This window comes from Stylophora pistillata, chromosome 2 (genome assembly GCF_964205215.1).
Source record: "Stylophora pistillata chromosome 2, jaStyPist1.2, whole genome shotgun sequence".
In the NCBI taxonomy this organism is placed as follows: Eukaryota; Metazoa; Cnidaria; class Anthozoa; order Scleractinia; family Pocilloporidae; genus Stylophora; species Stylophora pistillata.
Window position 1 is genome coordinate 25,419,315 of NC_142520.1, and position 27,500 is coordinate 25,446,814.

The 27,500-nt window shown below is 38.5% G+C and overlaps 1 long non-coding RNA gene and 1 pseudogene across 2 annotated transcripts in view; both read right to left on the minus strand.

Moving 5' to 3' along the window:
* LOC148738030 (uncharacterized) overlaps positions 1 to 1,467 on the minus strand; it is a 15,773-nt pseudogene extending 14,306 nt beyond the window's left edge. The window contains exons 1-3 of the transcript XR_015997041.1: positions 1,394 to 1,467; positions 499 to 564; positions 22 to 183 (exon numbers count right to left, since the gene is read on the minus strand). The product of XR_015997041.1 is annotated as an uncharacterized LOC148738030 (transcript). The remainder of the gene's footprint in view (positions 1 to 21; positions 184 to 498; positions 565 to 1,393) is intronic.
* Positions 1,468 to 14,646: 13,179 nt separating this feature from the next.
* LOC148738033 (uncharacterized) lies at positions 14,647 to 16,641 on the minus strand. Its single transcript, XR_015996873.1, has 2 exons — positions 16,482 to 16,641; positions 14,647 to 16,074 (listed from the first exon to the last, which is right to left on the minus strand). It is a non-coding gene; the product is annotated as an uncharacterized LOC148738033 (long non-coding RNA).
* Between the last annotated feature and the right edge of the window lie 10,859 nt (positions 16,642 to 27,500).

Here is a 27,500-nt window from a genome sequence, read left to right on the forward strand (position 1 = left end):
AGTTTGAAATAAAATCCTTACCCAAATGGAAATGAGCCGATGCCCTGTTACTATAAAGCTTGGCGTTCAGCCGTTTATCTTTGCAGTTGACTTGAAGTCCTTCAGTGTAGGAGTTTATCGCGTTATTAGCTTCTCCTTGTCTGTATTCTTTGTTTCCTGTCTCGAGACATTCTTTTGCTATCCCTGAAAACAAACCGGTTTCAGGGTCAGATACTTTGTTCTTTATTGAAATGTTAAAATGTATCATCGATAACTAGAACGCTTCTTAATTCTCCCCTACTTTCCTTTTTTGGTTTTTGTATTTATTTTTGCTTTTCTTTTCTCTAGAGTGCTCTTGATTTAGTGTCGACATTCAAGCCATGTAGCTGCATACAACTGTACACCTTGAACAAGCTTGAAATCCGAGGAGCTATACTTTTTCTTTTTCCAAAGTTATTCAGAGAAAAAAACTATACTGGGGCGTCATTCAAAAAAATCTAATTTTACCTTGTTTCTCACCTCTTATAGGATCATCGTACACACCCAGTTTAATGTCACATGACGTAACTTGACTTTCGTCTGTTGCTGAAATGACCAAGAAACTACTTTAAACTTATCAGTGATGACAACCATGAGCACTTCCAACCAGTACTCTAATACACTCGTGCCCTACACGTTAGTTATAATACAGGCGAGTTTTTAGATTCCCAACAAAATTTTCTGTCGACGAGCGCTTCGGCACGAAAATCAGAGTAACCGAGAATCGATGCGTCCTCTTTGATTCTTCAACTAATGTATATCTAGATATATATATATGTTTTTTTTATAAAAGCATTTGAATTATGATTCTTTTCTTTCATCCTTCAATGTTTTTTCACCTATTCGAGAAAAACAGACCGCAAAATATCTTTGGTAAAGGTCTCTTGGAGATAAAACGGAGTATTGGTTTGCTTTCCGCTGTAAAATTTTAAACTCTCGTGCCGAAGCACAAAGAATGAGTACCTGGAGCTCATTCCTTAAAAGCCTAGTATTCGGGCCTACTTGCAAACTAGAGAGGTTTCATTCGCGTCCGTGGTTTGGTCTTGTCACGCCACAGGGGAGAGAGCAGATTGCGTGAAGATATCAAACAACGGCTGCGATGGAGACTAAAGGAAGCGTGGCATCATTGTAACTTATTTCTGTCCAGAATTGTTCAGAGAACATTGACAACAGACCACAAAATACCTGTGTCTGATTTGATCTCATAAAAATCGGAAGGGTCTTCTTTCCTCTTTCTATTAAACTATATATTTGCTGGAAATTTTGAAATTTAACAATCTTTTTCTTGCACAAAATTAAAAAAAAAAGTGTCCCATCCCAACCCACCCATCGAAAAAAATACATCTTGCATGCGTTGCAAGCCTATGTTTCTCACCTGTAGTGGGAAGCTCATTTTTCACCTCCAATTCTTCTTCCGTTGTTGGGATGTTACTTTCCGCCATAGCTGGAAAAAAAGATAATTGATTGTACTGCGCTAAAAAAAATAGTTAGAAATCAAAAACACAAGTAATTTGAAGAGAACGTCGTTCTCCTGTATGTTTTATAATAAGGGAAGGAGGAAAATCTCAAAGTTTCCTCCGTCACGCTATTGTTGCAGCGTAAGATCCGCGGGATGTGTCATGTTTGATTGTTCTGTTGATACTTTGCTCGTTTGTTTGTTGTCGTCAACTTATCTGATGACACAAGGTTCTTCGTAATTAAAATGCGTCTGTTCTCATTAAAAACCTAGTTCTACCCTGTTGGCATGGATAAGCATAGAAAAAAGACCCTTTTTTGTCCTCATACCCTTTACTTAAATACGTGAGGGGCAGGTAGCATTGGCGAAACTTACTCAAAGGCGAAATGCAACCGAAGGTTTGCGTGACCGTTACGAATTCCACTAACACCCTGCGAGCCTTTTACGTAAAGGAAAACGCGTTTACATACTGTCATGCAGAGACACCTCTCGACCAAAGGAACTGAGTGTGAGATGTTGTTTTATTTATAAAGTGCATGCATAAAATTTCCCACAAAGCTATCGAAAATCTCACAAATTTTCTTCTGAATGAGTTAAGAAAATATGAGTCACTGGAAATAGCTGGCTCTTTACCAATTATGTCGGAGAAAATTTCGCCTTTTCATTTAGAATCCATTTTGATCCAAAAGGCAGTGACTAAGAGTATATTTCTGCGGACTGGAGAAATATTATTATTTGTACTTTTCATCAATATCCTTGCTATTAAGAAATATTATCAACTACGAATCAAAACCAAATTGGGAACCGAACATTGGAGTTAGACTCTAGCATAGCTTAATCTTATAGGCCAATTGAGGGACTTTTACTGCCAGAACATGGAAGTATTTGGCGGAGGAAGGAAACAAAAAAAGAAAAAACCTTCTTTGACATCGAAAAACTAGGAAGAACTTTGAAAATATTTGTAATCGCATTTCTTTGAATGCTGTAGAATTTTGAAGGAGATATTTTCGAAATTTCTGTTAGCTGGTGAGGTGGTCTCGTCATTCAGAAACAGATTCTGTACCATCATCAGGATTCACTGAACCCACGTTTTTACCTTCTAGCGTACGAAATAAAAAAAACAAGTTTATGTGCCAATTTAGTCTTTTACTGAGCGAAAGATATATCTACTAAAACCGAACTCCAACTTAAAACCAGTCAGATATAACTAGACTAACCACCTTTTGGGTAAGTAATTGGAATAATTGAAGATAAGAATTTAGTTCCTGTTGCAGACCGCATTGATAACGGGTCAAATTCAAATGATGTTGGCAAGCCTTAATAATAATAATACTATAATCTTTAATGAGGATACCAACGTCACAAAAGTGGTTTACAGGAGGGTCCTCTTAAGTTAAATACTAATACAAAGATAAATTACAAATAGCAACAAATAACTAAAGCTAAATCTAAGAACTAATTAAATATACTAATCACAAATTAATTAACTAAAAGTAATACTAGCAAAGTCAACCTCCCGGTTAGCCCAATGTATAGAACGCTGGACTGTTGTGCGGGAGGTCGAGGGTTCGAGCCCCGTCCGGACCAACACTCAAGGTCTTGAAATAATTGAGAAGAATTTACTACCTTTCTATAACATCAAGAAATGGTTAGATATTCTAGTCTTCTCGGATAGGGACGAATAAATGGAGGTCCTGTCTTCTGCAGGGTTGGGGTAGGAGACGTTAATTTCCCACACACGAGATTACTGTGTGATGGATGTCCTCCCCTGGGGTGGGATGGGTGGGAAGGTGAGATCGACAGACTGAAGCGGCTGCCAGAGGCGCCTGATATACTGACGTCTGTTCTCAACCTTACACTGCACCCGTAATTCAGCCTCTGGGCTGCAAGTGGTCAGATATAAACTATATTCAACTATATTCATATTTATATTCAATTAAAATTCAAAATTAAATTTGGACAGGCCACGTTTGAAGGCAGGCAGTGAGTTTGCATTTCTTAGTGAGATGTCTAAGCCATTCCATATATCTGCGCTGAAGTTAACTGACGACCAATAATCAGTCGTGACGTTAGCAAGGTTTCGTTTACATACGCGATCAATTTTTAGCGGATTCAGAAAAAGTAAAACAGGAATCGAAGGAAGGAAGAGATGAATGTTCTATCCATACCTTTATCTCGGATTAATGACTACGTCATTATCCGAGTTAAAAAACCAACATCATTAATCGTGCCGATGGCGAGGATTCGTTTTTATGCGTCATCAACAATTCGTAGTGATTGCGGTTTCTGGGGTAAAAATTTCACTTTTGTTGCCTGTTTATCACGTTATTCAAATATCCATTTTTTTTCTTTTTAGTTCTAAAGTTGTGGAACCCGCCAGCGGGTAAGATCGCGAACGAGCAAGATTTGGCGAATCCTGTGGTCTGATCGGCTACCCAAGAGGGCAAAATGTGATGTCTCTTGATTCCTGCTTAGATCACGCAGAAAAAAAGAAAGTAATTTCTTGTAGCATGTTAAATACCGCGTGTAATGTCGTAGCTAGGCAATGTTTTTGTAACATGAATAAAAGATTCTTTGGGCAGCTTTGAATTGGCTGCAACGGAGTCACAGATACGTCTCTAGTGAGAACAAAAAAAGGTCACGACGAGACTCGCAGGTTCATTTAGTAATTACATGGGGCACGTAGATTTTTTTTTTTAATGCAATAATTTCTCTATAAACGAGGCTTTCGTCTCGGTTGTTAAAAATGGAGTGAAGGAACTTGGCCAATACACGGCCTTCTTAAGCTCACAATTAGTCAGTTGTACACATAAAGATGGTATGACACAGTCGCAAGTGGATATGAATTTTGATTTGCCATCGAGTATAGATCATATCTCGAACACCTTCAAAGCGAAATTTTAAACTAGGGGAGATGTATTCGTATTAAAGGCGAAAGTATATCATCTTGTTTATTATGGGTTCAAGCCATTTACTGCATCAGACTACACCTTCACATATGTAGATGTTGATTGCAAATTTGAATCAAAGGCAATTTTGAAACACATTTTAAGAGTACTGAATGCAGAGATCTACTGCATCGGAAACTCAGTTTGCCCGAAAACCACTTTAACTTTGGACAAAAATGCAACAGTTTCTCGTTACAGGGACCATTTCCTTTAAAACATATTAATTTCAGTCTTAACAAAAACTCCGTAGATGTAAACAAAATCTTTGCATGGAAAGTAAAACCGTCATGTTGATAAATCTGGTTATGATGACGACATTGACATCTTTACATGTGAAGTTATAAATGGTGCCCTTACTGCGTGCGATGAAGATGTCATAGTTTCAAAACAGAAAAAAAAATAAGGGGTATTTCATCGACAACTATATTACCTTTATTAATGCTATAGATCAAATTTATAAGCAAAAACTGTTGCCGCGATCTATAGACTCGGAGCAGGTACGTAGGCATTTTGTAATTTTTTTTCCCTTTTTTTTTTAACCTTAGGCTTAGTTTCATACGTCGCTTCATTTTCGAGAACTATTGGCTGGTTTTTATCTTGACGCGAGCTCTAAGTAAGCAGAGCACGTAATCTAGCTCTGTCACGTGCTCATCATGAGTTTCTGCCGCATACTGACCGCGTGCAGTTAAAGCTTTAACTCCCAAGATCTGATGGTTAATTCTCCCCTATTGCTACTACATGTTTCCTTTGAAATTAATTTCGCGAATTTGGTTTCAGATCAAGATAACAACTTCTACCTGATAAGTTTGAGTATTCTCATTACCTGTTAGCCGGGTAATACGGGGATATTACAGGAGTAAGTTACATGCCTTGTTAATCTGCTCTGGGAGTTAGGGGGTTGATGAAATTAGATCGTGCGCAGACTATTCAGATGTGAATCAATTAAGAGAAACCAATGAAATTCATCATCGTGATATAAGTGAAATATTGTCAGATATGACAACAGTTAACCAGGAAAATCTACTGAAATAAAACTTAATTCAGTTGTCAAGGGGTACAAACATAGGATTAAGCCCTTCCATTTTAAATTACCTGATCCCCAAACAACTGTCATAAACTCAAAAATAAAAATTGCTTTGTACCTGTTAAACTGTCATCCTCTGAATCTCTCTATTCTTCAAAGGACGCCATTTGTCATAACTACATGCCTGAAAATAGAAAGAATAGTTTTGCACTACAACAATTTCGATGAAAACATAAAAGAATACATATTCACGAGTTTAGAAGATGCCCCGTTTCTGAGAATCTGTTCTCTCTGAACATGAAAATGATGCTAATTTGCAAAATCCAAAGTATGGATGTATTTGTACATAGTCGAATCCCGCGTAAATGGTGATCTGGGCAGAGTAGACTTGTGACGTCACTTCAAGAAGACGCTCAAGAAATTCTCGGCCAGTCGTCGACCTGCGAAAGCCTTTCTAGCACTAGATTCATTCTGCGGCATATTTGCGACTAATATGGATCTAACCTTCCAAACATAACCAATAAACTGTGCAAAATGGCGCGAAATACAGATTGTTGGGTTCTCGAAGTGAGTTACATTAGTCGCCAGACTCTTGATCCTTGAAACGCGGTCAGCGAACGAACAGCAGCGAGGAAAATGTCCGTATTTACCTTGCTGGTGTTCATTCGCTGACTGCCTCTCGCATGAAAAGAGAATCTGGTGTCATATAATACCTCCCTTAAGAGTTAAAGTGCACCTAATCCCTAAATTTTTTTTTCGTTTAAAAAAATCTTCATGCTTTGGTGAATATCTCTTGGAAAAAATTTTGGATTTAGTCAAATCCTTAATTTTTTTTGTCCCGTTGAAGTACAGAAAATCGCATTAAAATCACCGCCATTTTGACTCACGACCGCGTTTCAAGGATCAAGAGTCTGGCGACTAATGTAACTCACTTCGAGAACCCAACAATCTGTACTTCGCGCCATTTTGCACAGTTTACTGGTTATGTTTGGAAGGTTAGATCGATATTGGTCGCAAATATGCCGCAGAATGAATCTAGTGCTAGAAAAGCTTTCGCAGGTCGACGACTAGCCGTGAATTTCTTGAGCGTCTTCTCGAAGTGACGTCACAAGTCTACTCTGCTTAGATCCCCATTTACGCGGTCGTGGTCCATTCGGATCTGGACTTCAACAGGGCATAAAACACTGAGGATTTAACCAAATCCAACAATTTTTTGGAGGAAATACTCACCAAAGCAGGAAGATTTTTTTAAGTGGAAAAAAATTTAGGGGTCAGGTGCGCTTTAAATTTCAAGGTTATCAACGATCACAACTTTTTTATGGTTGAATCAGTTGCATTGGTATCTACTCTGTGAGAGCAATGTACACATGTTCATCAAAGGAGGGAGAGGTAAAGCTAAAAAACATTCAATTTCAATATAGCGGCCTTTTTGCATATTTTTTAACAATTTTCCGATTTTTGATTATAATACGCCACATATTACTTCGCTTACTTCCTTACCTAAAGAGTGCCGCAATTAAACTCCAATGAAGCTCTTTTCCAAGTAGGATACTTGACTTCTCGTCATAACTAAAGAGAAAAGAGATTAAAAGCGTTTCCGCTGAAGTTATTTAAGAGTTTTGTTATCTGTGTATTTGCTTAGAGACCCTCAATGTATCTTACAGGAGTTTTTTATGAATAAATTGTTACTGAGCCAGTTGTAAGCTGGAACCGTGAAGAAGAAATCTGAGTCCCTCTCTCTCTCTCGTTAATCCTCTCCCCCCCTTTTTTATTTTTGCTATGTTGGGATGCATCAAGGGAGGCTATATATTATAGTTCATGTAAGACAAGCGGTGCATATGATACTGGAATAAGTAATGTCGTAGTTTCATAGATCCTCGTGGGAAGAAAAATCAGCTAATTCAAGGTCCATTATTATATTCTTAATGTCAGCATTGAGAAACAATTCGGTCGTTTAAAATGGTTTAAGAGATGGACAATTTTTTTAAAAATTATATGTTTTGGCTCATTAACAAGAAATCTATGGCGACATGTGGGAGAACTTCAGACCATGAAGTTCGAAGGCCTAAGACTCGAGTTCTCGACAGAAGAGACAATGTTTGTCTTTCGCCCACGTTGGTCATGAGCAATTAAGATTGATCGATATTTCTCTCATTCGTTCGTCTTATGTTCCAAATCATTCATATTCGTATATCTAGTCAATAACCTTTTATCTCATTCACTGGCATATTTAGTTTTCACCTTAACTCTTGTGACAGTGCGATTTTCCGCACAAGTGTGTACCAAAACAGTGCTCACTTGCTCACACCAGCAGTAACAAGGAAGCTCAATATCGAGCTGAAAACAGAAAATCTTGTATCATTTGTTTATTTTGTGGTATTATGGTCATACTGTTTCACTACTTCTACGCCAATTTGGAACTGAGTGACGTCACATTTTTCAGCTTTTCATTTTCATTTATCCCGAGTATAGCAAAATAACATAAGCGTCCCACTCATTATTTTTCAATTTTGTTTTTGTTTTTTGCTGAGGTGGTCGTTAGAATGCCGCCCAGTTAGACTGATGTGGCTAAGACTCAAACAAACTTAGCGTTAAATTGCCAGTTACCCTGCCTGGGAAGTACACTGGTGCTTAAACATACTGAATTATATGGAGCATTGCTTGAAGATGACGAATATGAAAGCTTGAGACTCTTCTTTACAGTCATCATCAGCATTATCATCGTCATCATCATCATTATCATTGTGACCGTTATCGTCATGATCTTTATCATCATCATCGTCATCATTTCTTTCGACACAAAAACGAACTACCAGTATTCATCTATGGCTCCTGATGAACATAGGTGACATCTCAAAAGATCTCCACTTGCACTAGCAGCAAGAGCATTTCGATTTACTATCTTTTCTTACAGTTCATGAAATATTTTTGGTCTCACGCGATTGGTCTAAATGCACCACGTGACTGAATATCTCCCTATTTAAACTGGGGAATATCGGAGGATATGATTTAAGTGATTTTCCACAGTTTTTAACCCATACATCCACAACGACAGGTCTGCCATTAAAATTCAATTCAGATTGAGAAAACGTTTTGTGGTTGATACAGAACGGACATCTTTGTTTTTTCATAAAGTCCTACCAAAGGACTTTGAGAACTGGATACCTCATGCAGTAGAGGTCGAATCGAACGACTCGTCATATCAAATGACGACCCGTCATACCGGATGTCCATTTGCAAGACACTAAGAAAATATTCTGCCAGTATCTGTGAGGAGGATTGAAGATGTTGTCGAATCGAACCACTCGTTGCAATAAATGACGACGCGTCATACCGGATGTCGATTTGCAAGACACTTGGAAAATATTCCACAAGTATCTGTGAAGGGGGATTGAAGATGTTGTCCAATCGATTGACTTGTCACAACAAACGACGACCCGTCATACCGAGTGTCGATTAGCAAGACACTTATAAAATATTTCACTGGTAACTGTGAAGGAAAGTTGAAGATGTTGTCCAATCGAACGACTCGTCATAACAAATGACGACCCTTCGTACCGGATGTCTATTTGCAAGACACTTAGAATATTCCGCAAGTTTTTGTGAAGGGGGGTTAAAGATGTCGAATCGAACGACTTCGTTACAACAAATGACGACCCGTCATACGGGATGTCGATTTGCAAGACACTTACAAAAAGTATTCCGCAATTATCTTTGAAAGGGGGGTTGAAGATGTCGTCGAATCGACACGAATCGACTCGAATCTAACGACTCATCACAACTAATGACGAACCGTCATACCGGATGTCGATTTGCAAGACACTTAGAATATTCTGCAAATCTCAGTGAAGGGTGATTGAAGAAGTTGTCGGTATGTTGCTGTGACGAGTCGTTTGATTTGAGTCGAATCGTGTCGAATCGTCAACATTTGCTACACTGTATTGTTTGTATCATTCTGACAATAGACTTCCGGTAGTTTCACACTTTAGGAACGTGGAGGGTTCCCGTTGTCATGTTCTCGAATCATGCCACTCATTTTCAGTCATTAGTCACGTGCACGGCCATCGACTTTGGCATGTCAAAGTACAATTCTACATCCGGTATGTTGACACACGATTCGACATGCGGTGTGACGGTTCGTCGACGACCGTACACGAATCACAACGGTTTGGGGGTATTGGACATGTAGGATGCAGTACACGGTGAACTATTCGTATTCATGTTTTTCTATGCGCTACAAAAATATTTAAAGCCAAATAGCCTCCAGTTTACATCAAAATAATTGCTCGTATTCGTATTCATTGTGGTTTCTGGGGTAAAAATTTAACTTTTGTTGCCTTTTTATCACAGATATTCCTTCTGTTCCTTTGTTGGTCTTAAAGTGGGGGGACCACCAAGCGAGCAAGATTTGGCGAACATAAAGGTGGTATGACAGTCACAGGTGGATACGAATTTGGATTTACCATCGAGTGCGGATTATATCTCTAACTCCTTCAAAAAGGATTTTAAACTAGGGGAGATAATTTCGTATTAAAAGCGAACGGAGTCATCTTGTTTGTTATGTAGATATTGATTGAAAATTTGCATCAAAGACAATTTTGAAGCACAACTTAAGAGAACTAAATGCAAAGATCTGCTCTAACGAAAACTCAGCTTGCCCGGAAATCACTTTAACTTTGGACGTAAAAATGCAACAATTTCTCATTATAGTGACTATTTCCTTTAAAACATATTACGTTCAGTCTTTGAAGCGTCCGCAGATGTAACCAAAATTTTTTCATGGAAAGTAAAACCGTCATGTTGATAAATCTGGTTGTGGTGACGACATTGACATCTTTACATGTGATACCCGTATTGCGTGCGATGGAGATGTCATGGTTTCAAAACAGAAAAAAATGCTGGTATTTCACCAACAACTACATCAAAGTTATTATTACTGTAGATCGTGACTGTTGCGAAATCAAACGTGTTGCCGCGATTTATAGACATAGAGCAGAAACGTAGGCATTTTGTAATTTTTTCAACTGTTTTAACCTCAGCTTTTGTTTAAAACTTCGCTTCATTTTCGAAAAATATTGGCTGGTTTTGGTGTTGAAAAGAGCAATAAGTAAATATCACACGTCATTCAGCTCTGTCACGCGCTCATCACGCGATTCTGTCGCATACTAATCACGTACAGTTAAAGCTTTAACTCCAAGAGAACTGAATGCTGAGATCTGCTGCATGGAATACTCAGCTCGCCCGAAAACCACTTTGACTTTGGACAAAAATGCAACAGTTTCTCATTACAGGGATTACTTCCTTTAAAACATATTAAGTTCAATCTTTAAAAAACCTCCGTGGATGTAAACAAAATCTTTGCGTGGAAGGTAAAACTGTCATGTTCCTAAATCTGTTTATGGTGACGACATTGACCTATCTTTACGTGTGAAGATTTAAATGGCACCCTTACTGTGTGCGATGAAGATTTCATACTTTCGAGTGAGAAAAGTATGCTGGTATGTCATCGACAACAACATTACCGTTAGTATCATTATAGATCGTGAATGTTGCGAAATCAAAACTGTTGCCACGATCTTTAGACGTACAGCAGAAATGTAGGCATTTTGTATTTTCCCTCTCTTTCACCTAAGGCTTTGTTTCACACTTCGCTTCATTTTCGAGAAGTATTGGCTGGTTTAGATCTTGACAAGAGCTAAAATTAAATAAATTGCGTAATCATCACGCGCTTCTGCCGCATACTGGTCACGTTCAGTTAAGGAAATTAAAACCCGTGCAGACATTGTTTTACTGATCGATATTGCTTTTCTACCTTAAGAAAGTCATTGTGGTTTTGTTGTTGTTTTTTATCTTTATAATTTGTTTACATTTTACAGCAGCTGATTGGCAATATCGATAGGTGCAGCTTACATGGAAGATATTTTTCCATCACTGACCTTCCATGAAAATGCATTACGCGATTTTTTCCAAATGTTAATTTTTCGCTTTCACCGTTACAATTTTATAAATGTTCTAAATATAATAAACGTAAAATTTTTTCTCACCAATAACTCCCGCCATTGCTGCCCCAATTAAGTTTGCAGCCAAAAGTGCCAAGTCTCCAGTGATATTCAGCGACGCTATAGATTTCATTCTGATACAATCAGTTTTGGAATGATAAAGTTTGTTTTCTCCGAACATGAGAAGGATTTTGATTTTCATTATTAAAGTTTGGTTTTGTTCGTTCGTCATCGCGTCCCGAGAAAGATTAACTGGACTTCAGTCTTATTTATGTTCGTTCGCTGACTGTCTCTCCCATGGAGAGAAAATTTGGTGTTGCATCAAAATACTTCCCTTAAAGATAACTTTCTAGGTTCTCAACAATCACAAGTTTTTTGTTGGCGGAACCAATTCCAATGATTCCTACTATGTGAGAACAATCCACACATGTTCATCGCTCGAGGGAGACGTAAAGCTAAACAACAACCTATCAACAATATAGTGGCCTGTTCGTATATTTTTCTCACAATTCTCGATTATAATATGCCACATCTCACTTCAATATCTTTCCGTACCCAGAGAGTGCCGCAATCAAACTCCAATAAAGCTCTTACCCGAGAAGGATACTTGACTTTTCGACTTAACTGAAGGAAAAAGAGATTAAAATCGTTTTCGCTGAGGTTATTCAAGAGTTTTGTTATCTGTGTATGTGTTTAGAAACCCTCGGTGGGTCTTACATGAGTTTTAATGAGTAAACTATTACTGAACCAGTTGTAAGCTGTGACCGTGAAGAAGAAATCTGAGTCCCTCTCTCTCTCTTGCTGATCTCCCGAGTTTTTCGATGCGGTCAGGATGCAGTATGGAAGGCCATACATTATGGCTCATATAATTCAAGCGGTGCACATCATACTGGAATCAGTAATGTTGTAGATTCATAGATCCTCGTGAGCAGAAAAAATCAGCTAATTCAAGGTCTGCCACTGTATTCTTAATGTCAGCATTGAGAAATAATTCTGTCGTTTTAAATGATATGAGAGATGGGCAATGTTTTTAAACACAACTTTCTTTTATTTGTCACGACTGAGCAAGAAATTTATTAACTTTTGTTATGTTTGTTCAGGCATGACACTTTTAACATTGGTGACTTCTGATCAACAGTATGCAGAATGATGTCTTATATATTATCATGTACCCAGAGTATTTTTTGGCCGTCAATAACGAGAAATCTGTAGCTACATATGGGAGAACTTCAGATCGTAAAGTCCGAAGGCTTAAGACTCGAAATTTCGAGAGGAAAGACAATATTTTTCTTGCGCCCAAAGTTCGTCACGAGTAATTAAGATCGTTGTTTTTCTCATTAGTTCGTCTTATGATCCAAATAATATATATTTGTATATCTAGTCAATAACCTCTTATCTCATTCACTGACTTATTCAGTTCTCACCTTAACTCCTGTGAAAATGTGATTTTGCCCCACAAGTGTATAACAAAACGCTGTGCTTGTTCACACCAACAGTAAGCTGAATATGAGCTTATCGAACTCGAAACAGAAAATCTTGTATCATTTGTTTATTTCGTGGTACATGATTCTAATTTATGGTTATACTGTTTCACTATTTTTACGAACTGGGCGACGTAGCATTTTTTAGCTTTTTATTTTCATTTATCCCGAGTATAGCACAATAACGAGAGCATCTCACTTATTATTATTCTATTTTTGTTTTTTTTGTTGCCCACTTGCTATAATTCTATTGTTTGTTTTTTTTTTTTTTTTGTGAGGTGGTCGAAGCCACACTTGGTCAGTAATGCATACAAGGGTGGTATTACATAGCCGCACGTGTGTCTATAAGTTTTTATTTACTATCGAGTGTAGATCATATCTCAACTCCTTCAAAGACGAATTTTAAACTAGGGGAGATCAATTCGTAAAAAGGCGAACGTATATCATCTTGTTCATTATGTAGATATTGATTGCAAATTTGAGTCAAAGATATTTTTGAAACACATTTCAAGAGCACTGCAGAACTAACTTTCCTAATTAAAATTGCAATGCCATGTCCACAATCAGGAGAAAAGAACGTATCCACGCTCAAACAACCACGCTGATATCGAAACTCGCTAATAATAATCAAAGTCATCAGCACTAAGGACTGGTTTTCCTAGTATTTATGTGTTTTTAGCTCTCCATTTTTAACTTGATTGAGCAATATTCTATGATGGTTTTACTTAATTTTACTTTGTGATTGGTCTAGAAACTCGCGCCATTCTTTCAACCAATCAGCTGCAAAAGCTAAAACAATTGAGGCGGCTTGGTCACCGGTATTTTATCGCGCTTTAAGCAGTTTTCCTGTTTTTACTTTGAGTTTTCGTTGGCTGATGTAACGTATACATTTCTTGTGAATGTGATCAATAGGTTACAGTCTATCATCTCTTCTTGTGATATAAAAAAGACCGTCACAAGAAAAATTGCTCACCTTCACGCGGATCATCATAGATTTTTTCGCCCAAAACAAAGCCACTATAGAATGCAAAAACAGAAAACTTTGCCAGAATATATATCTTGAGAAACTACGGAGAAAAGATACATTAAGAAAATAATTAGTCACTTCGTACATGAACACAAAAGGACAAAAAACTCGGACAGGCCCAGTTAAATGGGATAGATGAATTAATAAAAGTTGCAGTTTGAATTTGGCTGAGCTAGTGAGCACATCCAACGACCAATGTATTGCGAAATTTAAGTCCCAAGGGCCTGGAATTTTGTTATGAAACTAGGTCAGTTGTAAAAATCACTGGATCCGTTTTACGCACTTATTTGGTCGTCTTTACGACCTACGCTAGACATTAAATGTCAAATTTCATAACCGTATTTATTCCGCCCGTCGCAAGCAACTAGGTGACTTAAGCATCTCCCCTGAACGTTACTGGGAGTCTTGTTTATGTGTACTTTTGAAGAAGGAAAGTCATGAACAGAAAATCCTATAGCAAACCAAGGAAACAAGGCCAGAATACCAACAATGTTCATTTAAAAAAAAAAAACACTGTAAAAAATAACACTCTAAAAAAAAACGCGAATTTCGCGGATATTTGTGGAGTACAAATTTCGCGTGATCTTGGTACTCGTCTCGCGCGTTATTTGTACTCTACGAAACACATTTATGGCCGAAACGAATCACCTCAATCGATCTATCCTCGGTTTACAGTAGATCACACGAAGCCGGTTCATATTTGGCACAGCTTAACTGTGGAATAAATATATATTTCAATAAATAAATAACTATATTCACTCGGCATTTATAGCACGAAAACAAGAAGTACCCCCCGAAAATGAGAAAAAAATCATATGAGTCGCACCGTAGGTGGGCTGAAAGTTCTAGTTGACGAAAGGGAAACGAATTCGCGATTTAAAAGCGAGGCTTGAGGCCAGAGGGAAAACACTTTAGTCGCTCAACCCCAGTATATCTAGACAGAAACAAGACAGGTGTTTTTGAGCCCTAATGTTCGCAGGCTTAAAACAAAAAAAAAACCGGAACTAAAATAACTGAAAATGTGCTCTCTTTCCAATATTTCAACCACGTCTCTAAAACAACATGGAGCAAATTTTTTCGGCTTGATGGGTTACTACTACCATTTTGTTTAATTATGGTGCTACGCTCTGCGAGCTCCGCTCTAATAAATTGAGAAAACTTATACCCGTGGCCCATGACGACAAATCCTGCGACCTAAAAGCTGCTTGAACGTTTCTTTTACCGCTTGTCTCACTCCTCTGATCTTCCAACAGTACAGAAATGGATTTAGACTCGAATTTGCGAACACAATAGTTGTTGTGTATCTCCTGCTGAGAATCTGAGCTGACTTACTTAAAGGGAAAAGAGATGGTAGAAATAATAACAACGCATATGGAAGATAACAAGCGACCAATGCTAACTGGACCCATACTGCTGCAGAAACAGTTTTTCGGTATCTCTCTATGTTCAAAGGAATTCTTTCGCTCAGTGGCCCATTGTGATTATGGCCTTGAACTTGAGTTCGATGTTGGCGGAGTCGAATGAATATCTTTGCGCAGCAATAAAAGGAGGTAATCAAACACAGTATGACCATTGCAAACATGACCTTATAGGCAACTTTGTAATTCCAAAATTGTTTGAGAAGAGATCCCGCCGCACACCCAACCACAATCAAGATTAAAACGGCAGTAACTCTCTTTACTGTGATAATTTGTCTGTACCGCAGGCCTAGTGAGAGAGCGAAAAGTCTGTCCACACTCACCACTGTTACGATCAGGAAAGACGCTGAGCTAAAAACGAATATTGAAATTTCTGCAAACGCACTTAAATTGTAGCAGAGATGTCGTAGTTCGCTCATCTGGAGAAGCAATTCGACGGCAAACAATGGCTGAGAAATTAGACCAACACAGAGATCTGTCATTGCTAGGCAGCAAAACATGACCTTTGACGGCGGATGAAGAGAAGAATTCTTGTAAAGGGCGATGAAGATCAGCACATTTCCCAGAAATGCAAAAATGGATAAAAAAATGTTAAATGCTCCGAGAAAAATGTTATGCCGAGGCATATTTATATGAAAACAAAGTACAGCTTCAGTCGTTTGATGGTCAGTTCCATAATCGTTCCGTTTCGCCATTTTTCCCCCTGAAATTGGACAAAGACTAAAAGTAAGTGATGCTAACCCTTCAATAACGACCATCTTTCTACAGCGGCCACTCTACAACTGCTCACTGAGCAATGCCACTAAAGCTCAACCCAACTAAAACAGCTTACTGTAAAATAATGTACTGTAAAATAACTTACTGTAGAATAACTTGCTATAAAACAACTTACTGTAAAATAACTTCCTATAAAATAAAATTAAAATAAAATAACTTGACGGCCAAGATTCTGGAGAGGAATGAAATTCTCCAAGCTATCAGCAAATTGACCATCTTAGCTTCTAAGATTGACTTATATCTCTTTGTCACAAGTTTCACATGATCGTTAATTTTGTGTTCCTTAGCAAGGTTGGTATTTGGGTTATCGTGTTGCTACCGTATTTATATTACCTGAGGAACGAAGCAACCCAATTCAGCATTATCTGCAATCCTCAACGTTTTGATCTAATGTAAACTTGGTTAGTTGCTACGAGGAACATACGGAGTATGATAGATGCATCAATTATAGACAGTTCGTCTTTCCTCTCTACATAAATTATTAAAAAGCGAAATTGTGTTGACTTAGTCTGTGAGTTTGGCAGGTTTAACGTTCCACCTGCTGCTTCTACGTTGCATGTTCTGAGCTTTGCCTTTCAATCCCGCAGTTTTCATCGATGAAATCCGTCCTAGGAAGGTTTGGGATTTTTTTACAGGGTACTTGAGTAGGTGAGCTACATTATCAAAATAACGAGGGATGCACTTTGAGATATCAGAAACTACAACAGCGAGATTGCTGCTTGTTCATTATCCATTCAGATAAGGAATAATTGCATTAGGAGTGATAAAGTCACTGAATGGAAACTGTCAAATTTCAGACAGGGAGAAGAAAAGATATGACAAAGCATTAATGCTAAAACGATTGTACACGGGAGAGAGAGAGAGAGAGAGAGCGATGTTATTGACACAAGAAGATAGAACTCATCCTCAAACAGAAAAGGAAAGATCTTTTCATCTTATACACCCACTTGGAATGTTGAGAGAACAGAAGAAAAGTTTGTGAATCACTCACATCTGGCTTGTAAATTACAAACTTTCCCGTGTTCTCCAAACATACCAAGAGGATTTGTATTGTATGATAAAGAGAACGCTGTCGAGCCAATAGAATGTGTGGTATATTGCTTGTATCTTCACAATTCAGTCTATTATAGGTTTACCGGTGTCAGAAACAATAATTTTTTTTCTCTAATCAGCGTGCTCGTAATATCTCAGTTAATTTATAATTGATAACCAATGATAATAGGAGACTATTCGTCTTACCTCGAGACAAGCCAGGACTGATAAATAAACTATTAGTTACACCTTGGCAGCCTTCATCAGAGGAGAGATAGATGGAACACATCGAAAAAAAGGGAAAATCATCAGAATGGAACAAAAAGGGTAAAGATCTCCAATTGTCAGCAGGTAAACCAATTGAAATTTACAAGCTTGGCCTAAACAAGAACCCGGGACCCTCAAAGCTCCAAACACACTCGATCATTCTACCCCTGACAGAAGGTGCATCTGTATAGCAATGTACTTTGGTTTGAGGCCAGAAGCAAACAAAGGTGAAAGAAAAAAATAGAGTGCAGAACCTCGTTCCCAGGGCGCTTTTCCCTTCAAAGAGGGGATGGGTGGGAAAAGGTCCTTGTATCGGCCAGTCGCGTGTGCAACCGACACCCGAAAAAACTGGGTGTAACAAATTAGGTTGTGACGTGGCAGTTCATATAATCAAGATTTTTCTCACTGCCTGTCTTACCGAAAACACAAAGAAAGTGATGACGACTTTCGTATGCACCACTGTCTAACCCACTTAAGAACATGCATATGTTTTGGAGTCGACCGCTCCATACATACGCTTAATGAGTCCTTAATCACCGAATTGCTAGCCTTTATGAGCAACTGTACCTGTAGCGGAGATTTATCAAATTGATTAAGCTACATTCCAGGGGATATGCCAATGTAATTTTTGCGCAAATGCTATCAAGCAATAAACAAGCAGAATTGCATGAATTAGTGCTGGAATGAATATTTAACATAACGTGACTGGCCGATGCCTGAACCTTTTCCCGCCCGTTTCCTCTTTGAAGGGAAAAGCGCCCTGGGAACGAGGTCGATAAAGTGCTATCCTTTCAATAGTTAAAAAGCGATGTGAAATCGTTATGGTAGAAATTCTACCATGATCAGTCTTCCAACTTTAAATAGAGAATTACTCAAAGTTGGTACATTAACGCTGTGGTCGATGAAACGACAGTGCTAAGGCCAATGCAAGGCCTTGGTAACAAATACGGTAACTATTCAAAGTATAAACATATGCAAATATTTTATTCACGTAATTTTTCATCATTCTTCTATATTAGGGCATGGTAAGAGAACCCATGACAAGAAAATATAAGCTATGTTGAAATAAAAAAAATTTGGCTTCTCATTTTAGGGACGAAATTCACATTTAGGCGAAAAAAATTGGCACCCCGCGTTTTCCTCCATACACCAAGTTTTCCACATCCCAGAAGCCCGTACGCCAAGAACCTGTGTCCCTTGCCCCGTTGCCTGGACCCCTAGCCCCGCGTTTTCTGTCTGGCCTACAGCTACGATCGATCATGTTACGCATGGGTAATTTTCCAAAAACCTTTGGCGCATTAGCTGCATGAAAATTTCGTTTCGTCGCTAGTTGTTAAAAAATAAATTTACCACAATTTTCCATCGTCCGTAATCTTATTGATCATAAAGATAACGTCAACAATGCTCAAAACTTCGCAGTTTACCCATACGAAACTGGAAGGTAAACTCACGGCGATTTCGTAAGAGGTTCTTACAACGTATATAGAATAAGAAAGATAATAGGTTTTGAACTCGGTAAAGAGCATGATGATATCATAGTTTCCGAAGAAAGAGACCAACGATGCTATCGACAGCGCCGCCGTTACTGATGTCTCTCTTTCTTTAGAGTCAAGTTTTTCGGTTGCCAAGCAGCGTGACGTCAGCGCTTTAGAACTCTATGTCCTAGAAGCAATAAAACGCATTTTTTTCCTCGCTCTGTAACGTGACGAAGTCTCTTGAGAGAACAGTCATATTGAGAAAAAACAAGTGCTTTGCACTGCAAGTATTACTCTTTCGGGTGTAATAATCCCGTATTTAATCTCATTAAATATGTCATGAGCCGACTAGCTCGAGTTATCAACACTCTTGAGTTAACACCTGGATAATGTTACTGTGTCGATTTCGAATGTCATGGTTTTTCCCCGCCTATCTTTTCTTTGCAGTTTCGTATTTCAAACGCGTGATTCAGTAACAGTAGAGATGGCACCCGGGAAAGGTTTCCCGCCCATCACTCGGGTCGTCAGCCCTGAATTAAGTCCACAATTGACTTGGTTCATTCTAAGTTCTAAAATTTTTGGATACACGCCGGCACAATATTTTAAGCGGTCGCCCGTTTTCGTCAGTTTTCTGGGCGATTTTCAAAGAATCGACAGTGCTAACACTCGAATGCAAGATGGCCGCCATTACCATAACAAAAAATCTTCAAATGCGACGGAAATTGTCTGTTCCTCGTTTGGATTGATATTTACTCTGCTTCGCCGTTCTTCTTTGGAAAGCTCTGAGTTCATTCCGCAGCTGAGAGATTCGCTGAACGAGGTAGATCTCCTTTCACGGACAAAACAAAGAACCACTTCTGTTTCATATTAAACTGAATGCCACTGGTTCAGTCTTTTATCGCCCTTCAGAGCTCCTTGGAAAATTGTCATAACGCTACTTGCAAACTGCATATAAGCCAAAAAAATACTTTGTAACGCAATGAGGTCACGGCTCTAAAAGAGTTGAAACGAATTCTGCTTTAAACCTCACCGAAGCAACACAACAATAGTCATTATGAATGCCCTACCTTCTCAATCATTGATAAAACAAATTTTTTTATCCAGAACTAGCTAATTTTCAACAGAAGCTACAGAACATGGCTGTAGAGATGAAGCTTTCGCCATTCGCTCTCATGAGGAGTTGATGAAGAGCAATCATGTCAATTTCAAAGTGAAAGAGTGTGGCCTTGTAATTAATGAAGATATGCCTTGGCTTCATGCAACTCCCGATTTCTTCTGCGAATGTGATTGCTGTGGTGAGGGTATAGGTGAAGTTAAGTGTCCCTTATGTCTAGAGAATTGTGACTTTGAAAGCTATGTAAAGAAAAGCAAAACCTGTTTTACAAAGGACAGTCAGGGACGCTACACTTTACCTCATGATCACCCATATTATCATCAAGTACAGCAACAACTGTTTACTACCAAGCGTCCTTTTTGTGATTTTGTTGTTTGTACCGTTGGATTAGATAAATTTATCGGCTCGTGCATCAGCGCGTTCTACCTGATAAACCTCACTGGGATTCTGTGGTGCCTAAACTGGAGAACTTTTGGAGGGTGTGTATACTCTCTGAAATATTGGGTAGATAGTTAACCAGAAGGTGTGATGATGCATTCCCAGTCGTTAAGACCTCATCAAAATGTAAAGTATGCTACTGTAGATCTGTAACGGATGAAGGAACTGTGAAGTGCTGCAATGCCAATTGCCCTGTCAAGGAAAGCCATCTTTCCTGTCTAGGGATTGAAAGTGTCCCTAAAACATGGTACTGTTCAAACTGCAGGGTATTACCTAAATTTAAACCAGCTCAACGACAGAAAGACATGGTGAACAGGGCAATGAAGCCTGACTCCATTTGTAGTTGTCAAACTAAAGCTACTGCATCAGACAAACTTTCAGAATGAAAGAGTGGTGCCTGTGAAAGTGGAACATCTTTTCACCTAGCCTGCCTTAATTATAAGCGCATGCCTAGGAACAGCATATCGTGGGTATGTAGTTCTTGTGTAATTACACAAAAAGTCGCTTCTCAACAAATCAACTAATTCATCCAAGTCTTCTACATGTATTATTTCATTATTTCATCAGTTCTTTTGTGTTTTAGTATTACAATCTTGTTTCACCTTCTCTGTAGTCCCGAGGACCGGCATGCGAGTGCTTCAAGATTTACAAGAAATGTGGACATTTTTCAAAAGATATTTCTCTTCATACCTGTCTGTAGAAGGTATTTTCTACAATTTATTAATCTTTACAGTGAGTGGGAGACGCGTGGATGCTCAGTTGTTGTTTCTCTAATCTGTTAGTTAGGCAATTTAATCTGGGAAAGTAATTGAATTATACATATGGAGGCAATGATTCCCACAACTTTGCCAGGAATGTAGATGGTATTTGTTCTGGGTACTCAGTAAGTTATTGTTTTCAAAGTTTTAGCCAGTTATACTTCCTTTCTCCTCGTTGAATTTTATCACTAAACTATACAGTCAAATCCCGCTTCTCATTATTACGGACAGTCTGCTTTGTCCCCGGGGAAAGAAAGCCCTTACATTATCTCTTCATTCCGTTAATACGTACTCTTTTCGTTTTAGCGGACACTGGTTTTTGGGACTGATCTATAACCTACCCTTTTGGTTGGAAAAGCACGAATGGACAAAAATTCGCGAAAGGGTGTAGTTGAATTGCTTGTTGATGATTAGATATCTTGACCTCTTATAAGAGTATACAAGGACAGTTTATACAACATCGCTATTTCATTATAAGGGGCTCAGTTCTATAGCTGTTAACCGAATGGAGTGTCAAAAAAAAATAGTCTGTCCTAAATTTGCAGTTTCGAATTGTTGTCTTTATTTGTCGTTGATATTCGCAGGGCACCAATCATAATGATCGACTCACTCGATCATTATGATTGGCTAATTCCTTCGTCAAGAGAACGAGAGGCAGACCTGATTCGAAGGTAACTTATTTAATCGCAGTGACAGTTGTGAAACGTTTCCTCTATCCGTTTTAATAATAATAATAATTTGAATAGCGCAAATACCATACATTGTTCAAATGCGCTTCCCAATAAAATAACACAATACAATTTTTATTGCGGCCGCATTTTTTAAGGCGTGACCTTCTATTCTGATTAGTACGCAGTTTCGTAAGATGCGAGTGGTTGGTTAAAGGAGATAGTTCTGCTTCTGACTTCACTCCTGAATCAATGCCCCTATATTACCCCAAGGTAAGACGTTAATCCTGTGATCAGAACATCCCTATCTCGAAAGTATAATTCTAGTTCTTTGTTGTGCATTGATGAGAGGGAGTGCTCGTGAACGAATCTGAGATGTGCCTTTTTAAGTTAAAGATTACGCCGTTGAATTAACAGAGGTAAAGATTTTTTTTGTCACAATTGTGAGGTGGAAAGGGGACGATGATGATGGTTTTAGGTAGCTATCTTTTCACTCAAAGTGACATCAACAAAAATGTTTGGCCCCACAGGTGCCGGAACAAGTTAAATGGGTACAACTGTGGAGTATTTGTCATGCTGTTTTTTGAGACTTTCTTAAATCGAAAGGTAAGTCTAACTTTCTTGTATCCAACACACCGAAACTGTTGACTGAGGAATACATTATCTTTCACCCAGAGGCAGAATTGCCCAAAGCTGATTTGCTGAAACAAAGCAATTTTATATCCTTACTCTCGTAGACATTTTGGCAACCAGTACTTGTTGGTTTTTTTTTTTTAGTGATTTACGTCGATGAAAAAAGATAATTCAATTGATTGCACAGGGAAGTAAGATTTTACAACTAAAAAAAATGTCCCCTAATAAATATTTCCCGTATAGTGAGATCAATCATGATGAGCATCATTATATTTGCTTGGCTCCAATGATGAACAATCTAACTTCTCTTCCAATTTGACTAAAACTTTAACAGTACTTGTTTCTCTTGTACTGTCCAATGAGTGACCTACTTTCAGACCAAATCCTACCGTGGTACAATCAAAGTGCAGCTTTGCCAATGCTGGAAAGAATGACAGATATCATACTAGGATTGGGAAATGTTCTTAATTCCGATTAGGTTGCTTAAATGAATTGTTCAGGGTGAATCTTTTTTATTTCTGAAGTGTTCTGACATTATAAGAGACGCTCTTTGCTAAGGGAAGGCTGCGACGCTTTACGACGGTTTTGCTCCTTTTCAAATTCGCTGCGTTCGAGTTCGCTACCAGCAATTCCTGTCACTACCTATTAGTAAAGTCCAAAACTTGCACCCCCCCAAGGGGCACGCTTTAAAGAACGCGAACTAGAGTAAAAGACTAAGTGCTTTAGAGAAAGTACTCTGTAGCGAAGTTGTTGCGAAACAGGCGGTTGCGAATTCGACAAGTTGCGAAACCGCTTACCATTGCGATGAGTTGCAAACAAGCAGCGTGGCCTTTTGCTGACTAACATTCCAAGATTTAAGTTATTTTTTCTTGTCTATTCAGTTGTTTCGATATAGGTTGTTTTCATACGAAATTAAGCGGTGAAACTTGGAACTTGGAACTTGGAACTTATACTCCCAAATAGCTGGGCTAACGCTGGGAGATAGTTAATAGTGAAAGTCAAACTACACAACAATTTCAACCAAGTATTACACTACGCGAAACCAATAGCTCGACTTCAATGCCGAAACAAGATAATGAACATTTTTTTAACATAAACGTGAGGCATCGCCGTCCTTGATTTAGGAACTTGAAGCGCACGAATTTATTGATCGAACGCAGTACATTCAGATTACCTGGCCACTTGTCGAAACGGTTTTGGAACGAAGCATGCACACAAAAGTGTCTTTTGTTATTGAACGAGATGCAAACAAGTGGCAGGGTTTTCAGTAATCTAGCCGAATTATAAGAGTAGAGTAAACATTTCGAGTTATTCAATATTTACTCATCATAAACGTCGAGTATGCGACCTTGCTTTAGGAACCTTAATAGCAAACAAGAATAGAGTATAACAGTGTAAAGTAAACCCCAATAACAAAGCGAGGATCCTGGACTCCCAGTATATGTACAAAGTAACAGGGATTATCTAAAGTCAGAAATTCAAACGCAACATCTCTTTCATATACCTTGCACCTAATGACATGGAAATGATGTGGCGGGTATTCTGAAGTTTAGCCTGTAAATGTATATGTGGTCTTCCTCTTAAAAAAATACAATCATTATTCAATCGTCTATGCGTCCTTGCTCTAGGGACGTTAATAGTAAATAGCAACGGCATGTAACAGTTTAAAGTATACCCTTATAACGAAGCGATGAAGTCTCTCATGTATACCACGCAACAATGATTATAGAAATTACAAATTCAAACGCAAAACGAGAGCAACACCTCTCTCACCTGTTCAACCTTTGAAAGATTGAAATGAATGTAACTATAATGAAGTTTTCCTCCCCAAAAAGCGTAAAGTAAGTTTGCCATACTCTGAACAACGTCAGTAAAGACTCGGCCACCATATCAGTTCTAATTCCCTTGTACAGCGTCCTTCGCCTGGACCAATATCTAGGTACGAGCGGCTTGTTGGTCTTGAGTCCCGCTTTCTGGCTCTTGCCTTAATTTGCATAAGCTAGTGCTTCTCCTGCTGGCATTTTGGAGACATCAGGCACTTCAAAGCTAATTCTGAATAAGGCTTTTAGCCGAAATTGCAGCAGGTCTTGCTCTTTCAACACCAGCTTCAAGGTTTCCCCATTGAAAATTTTATATGAAGAGCGCCGCGCTATTCTCTTGAAAATCGGCTGACTGATGTGGGGAGCATCGCGTACGCTTTCTAGCGTAGGGTTTCCTAGAAAGAGCAAATGAGCGAAAATTATACCTCTGAGGCACTTGAAGGAAATCAACATGGCACCATTTTCCTTTCGATGAAAAAAAAGTTAGGTGTAAGTGTGTAAGTCCAAGCACACTAAAATAAAGAACACATTGCGGGTTAGAGCATTTACCTGGGTGATCCGGTACCAGTGATCCGTTGATTCGCTCCACAAGAACCCCAAGCGATTTGAGATAATCTTCCATTTCTTCGTCAATAAGTGCTGCTGCTTTTGGCTGTTCACATGGACTGTTTCAGATTCGTCAAAAAATTGCACGATCTCGAGATTCCTTTCCTGGTGTTTCAATCCGAAATGTTTTTTCAGTGAAACACCTGTTTTAAACTTCCGTGTACACAGTTGACAGGGAACTGAAAAAGGCATTTTTTTTTCTCGCAAGGTCGAAATAGTTGTCTCAAAACTTACCAATGATCGACTTAATTTCTCTGCTAATACGTGGCGTGCCGAAAGGCAATGAACTTTCTCACTTCTACGAGTTTCCGTTGGTTATACAAATTGAAACGATGCTCTCAATCAATGACGCATTACTCGCAAGCTTGAAAAATCCCGCTATAGTCGCAAACAATAGATCCCTCGTTATTAGCAAATGTGAGAGGAAACGAAGTCTTATGTGCCAACCTTTTTTTCAAAGAGAACACCGATTGACAACGAATCCCTTAACAACTTGATTTATTGTGAATTGAGCGAGTAGACTATTTACCCTTAAGTTATTGCATCGGATCTCAGCATTTCAAGATGTCAAAATTTAGACAACATACTGTCGAGGAAATGCGTAGAAGATCAAAAATGAGGACACAAAGGAAGAAGTCATACAAACGGAACAGCATGAAAGTTATTAGTCACCCATCTTCAACTGCCACGGCTGAGAAAGTCAGCGAAGGATCAGCGAATTTTAAAAGGGAATGTGTTAGTAGAGAATGAGGAGGTATAAACTACATCGTAGAAGACAAAATCGACCGCTCTCTCGACGGCAATTCTAATTAATGAACTGAGAACTATTGCATGGCTCCCGAAGATGTAAATTGCGTGGTACATGTACTGCGTGGATTGCAAGAACAAACATTAGAAGAGAAGGACAACAGTGGCACTTCATCATGTCTAAGGGTTCGCTGCGTCGACATGAAAAGGTTGTGACTAACTCCCCAACTGTTTGGCAAATTTTTCGCTTTTAGAGTCTAAAAGAACAATAAGATAATTTTATTCAGTACAGCCAAACCGGTAAAAGGGGGAAGTTTTATTGTTCTGTTAACCACGAAGTTTGCTTCTGGTGTTGCTCCGAATGTTTTCTTAATCCTTTTGAACTTTCGTAAGACAGATGCAGTTTCGCTTGGTCTATCAAATTTTCTTTTTCTTGCGATAGATATGCTTTTTGCGATTCGACTGCGCCTATTATATTTATTCAAAGGAACAATTTTTAAAAGACAGAAAATGGCCTTCTTTGAATAACGTGGCGGAATAAAAAAAAAAAAAAAAAAAAAGTCTTCGTATAAGATTACACAATTACTGGTGAACCAGTAGTTTCCATTGCGGTCCTTGCAAACAAATGAAACAAATGGTCTAAATTGAACATAACATCATTAAGAACATCATTAAAAACAATTACGCAAAGGTATTACTATGATACCTTTTGGTGGGAAATATTCAAGTTATTTTTGACCAGCACTGCTATGCCTAGTTTTGTCGATAAACGGAGAAAATTGCTCAGATTGTGAGACAACATTTCAGCTTTTTGGAAACGATTGCCAAGAAACTGAATGTGCCACAGGGTTACACCCAATTACGAAAGATATTTTCTCCCTTCCAGCAGTCATTAGAACTGAAGCCGTTTTGTTCTCTCAAAATCGGATGTAGTTCACACATCAATAATTGATAAAAAAATGTTTTACAATTATCCTGTTGTCAATAGGTTCTCATTCACGTGAGGTAGGTCATAAACTTTCTCTCGTGATGGGGAAGAAGTTGTCCTTCATTTTAAAATTGCTGAGATTGTCACACTAAACTTTGAATGAAACTATTCAGTATAGGAAAATTTAATTGCACGCGAAAAGCGATACACGACGCGATGAGAGCGATATCGGTTTTTAAGTGCAATTTAACGCGGAATTCACGAGTCCGAAGTAATGAATTTTCCTTGAATCACATATTTGAATAAAAACAAGAAGAAGAAAACAGTATTACTTATAGTTGTTATGCCTGATACGTAAATGCAAAACAATATCACTTAGACTAGGTTTACACTAGAGGAAATTGTTCCGGATTCGTGATGAATCCGAAACGTTTTAGTACCGGATTGATTTTGCTGTTTACACGAAAGTGGACGAATCCGAAATAAAAGCTTCCCGGTTTGGTCATGTCTCCAGAGATTTTGAATCCGGAATTTAAAGTGGGAACTTTGAATCCGATAACTTTTGAATCCGGAAAGTTTTGTCGTGTAACCGCTTTTTTTTCTCGAATCCGTATATTATTTCCGCCTGCGATCTTTTGAGTTTGAGGTGAAACCAAAATGGAGGATCTGGAGCTAACATTGCTGGCGGTTTCCGGCTGCCTAATCTTGTTCCAGGTTCAGGCGATAAATTTCATCATGTGTACCGCAGTATTTCTGAGGAAACGCAAATTATTATTGCAAGGAAGTTTAACGTCAGCCACACTTAATCGCCGACGACGTGGATGGCTTGGCATCTGTCCGACTCAAATTTGCCTCAGTGGCATCTG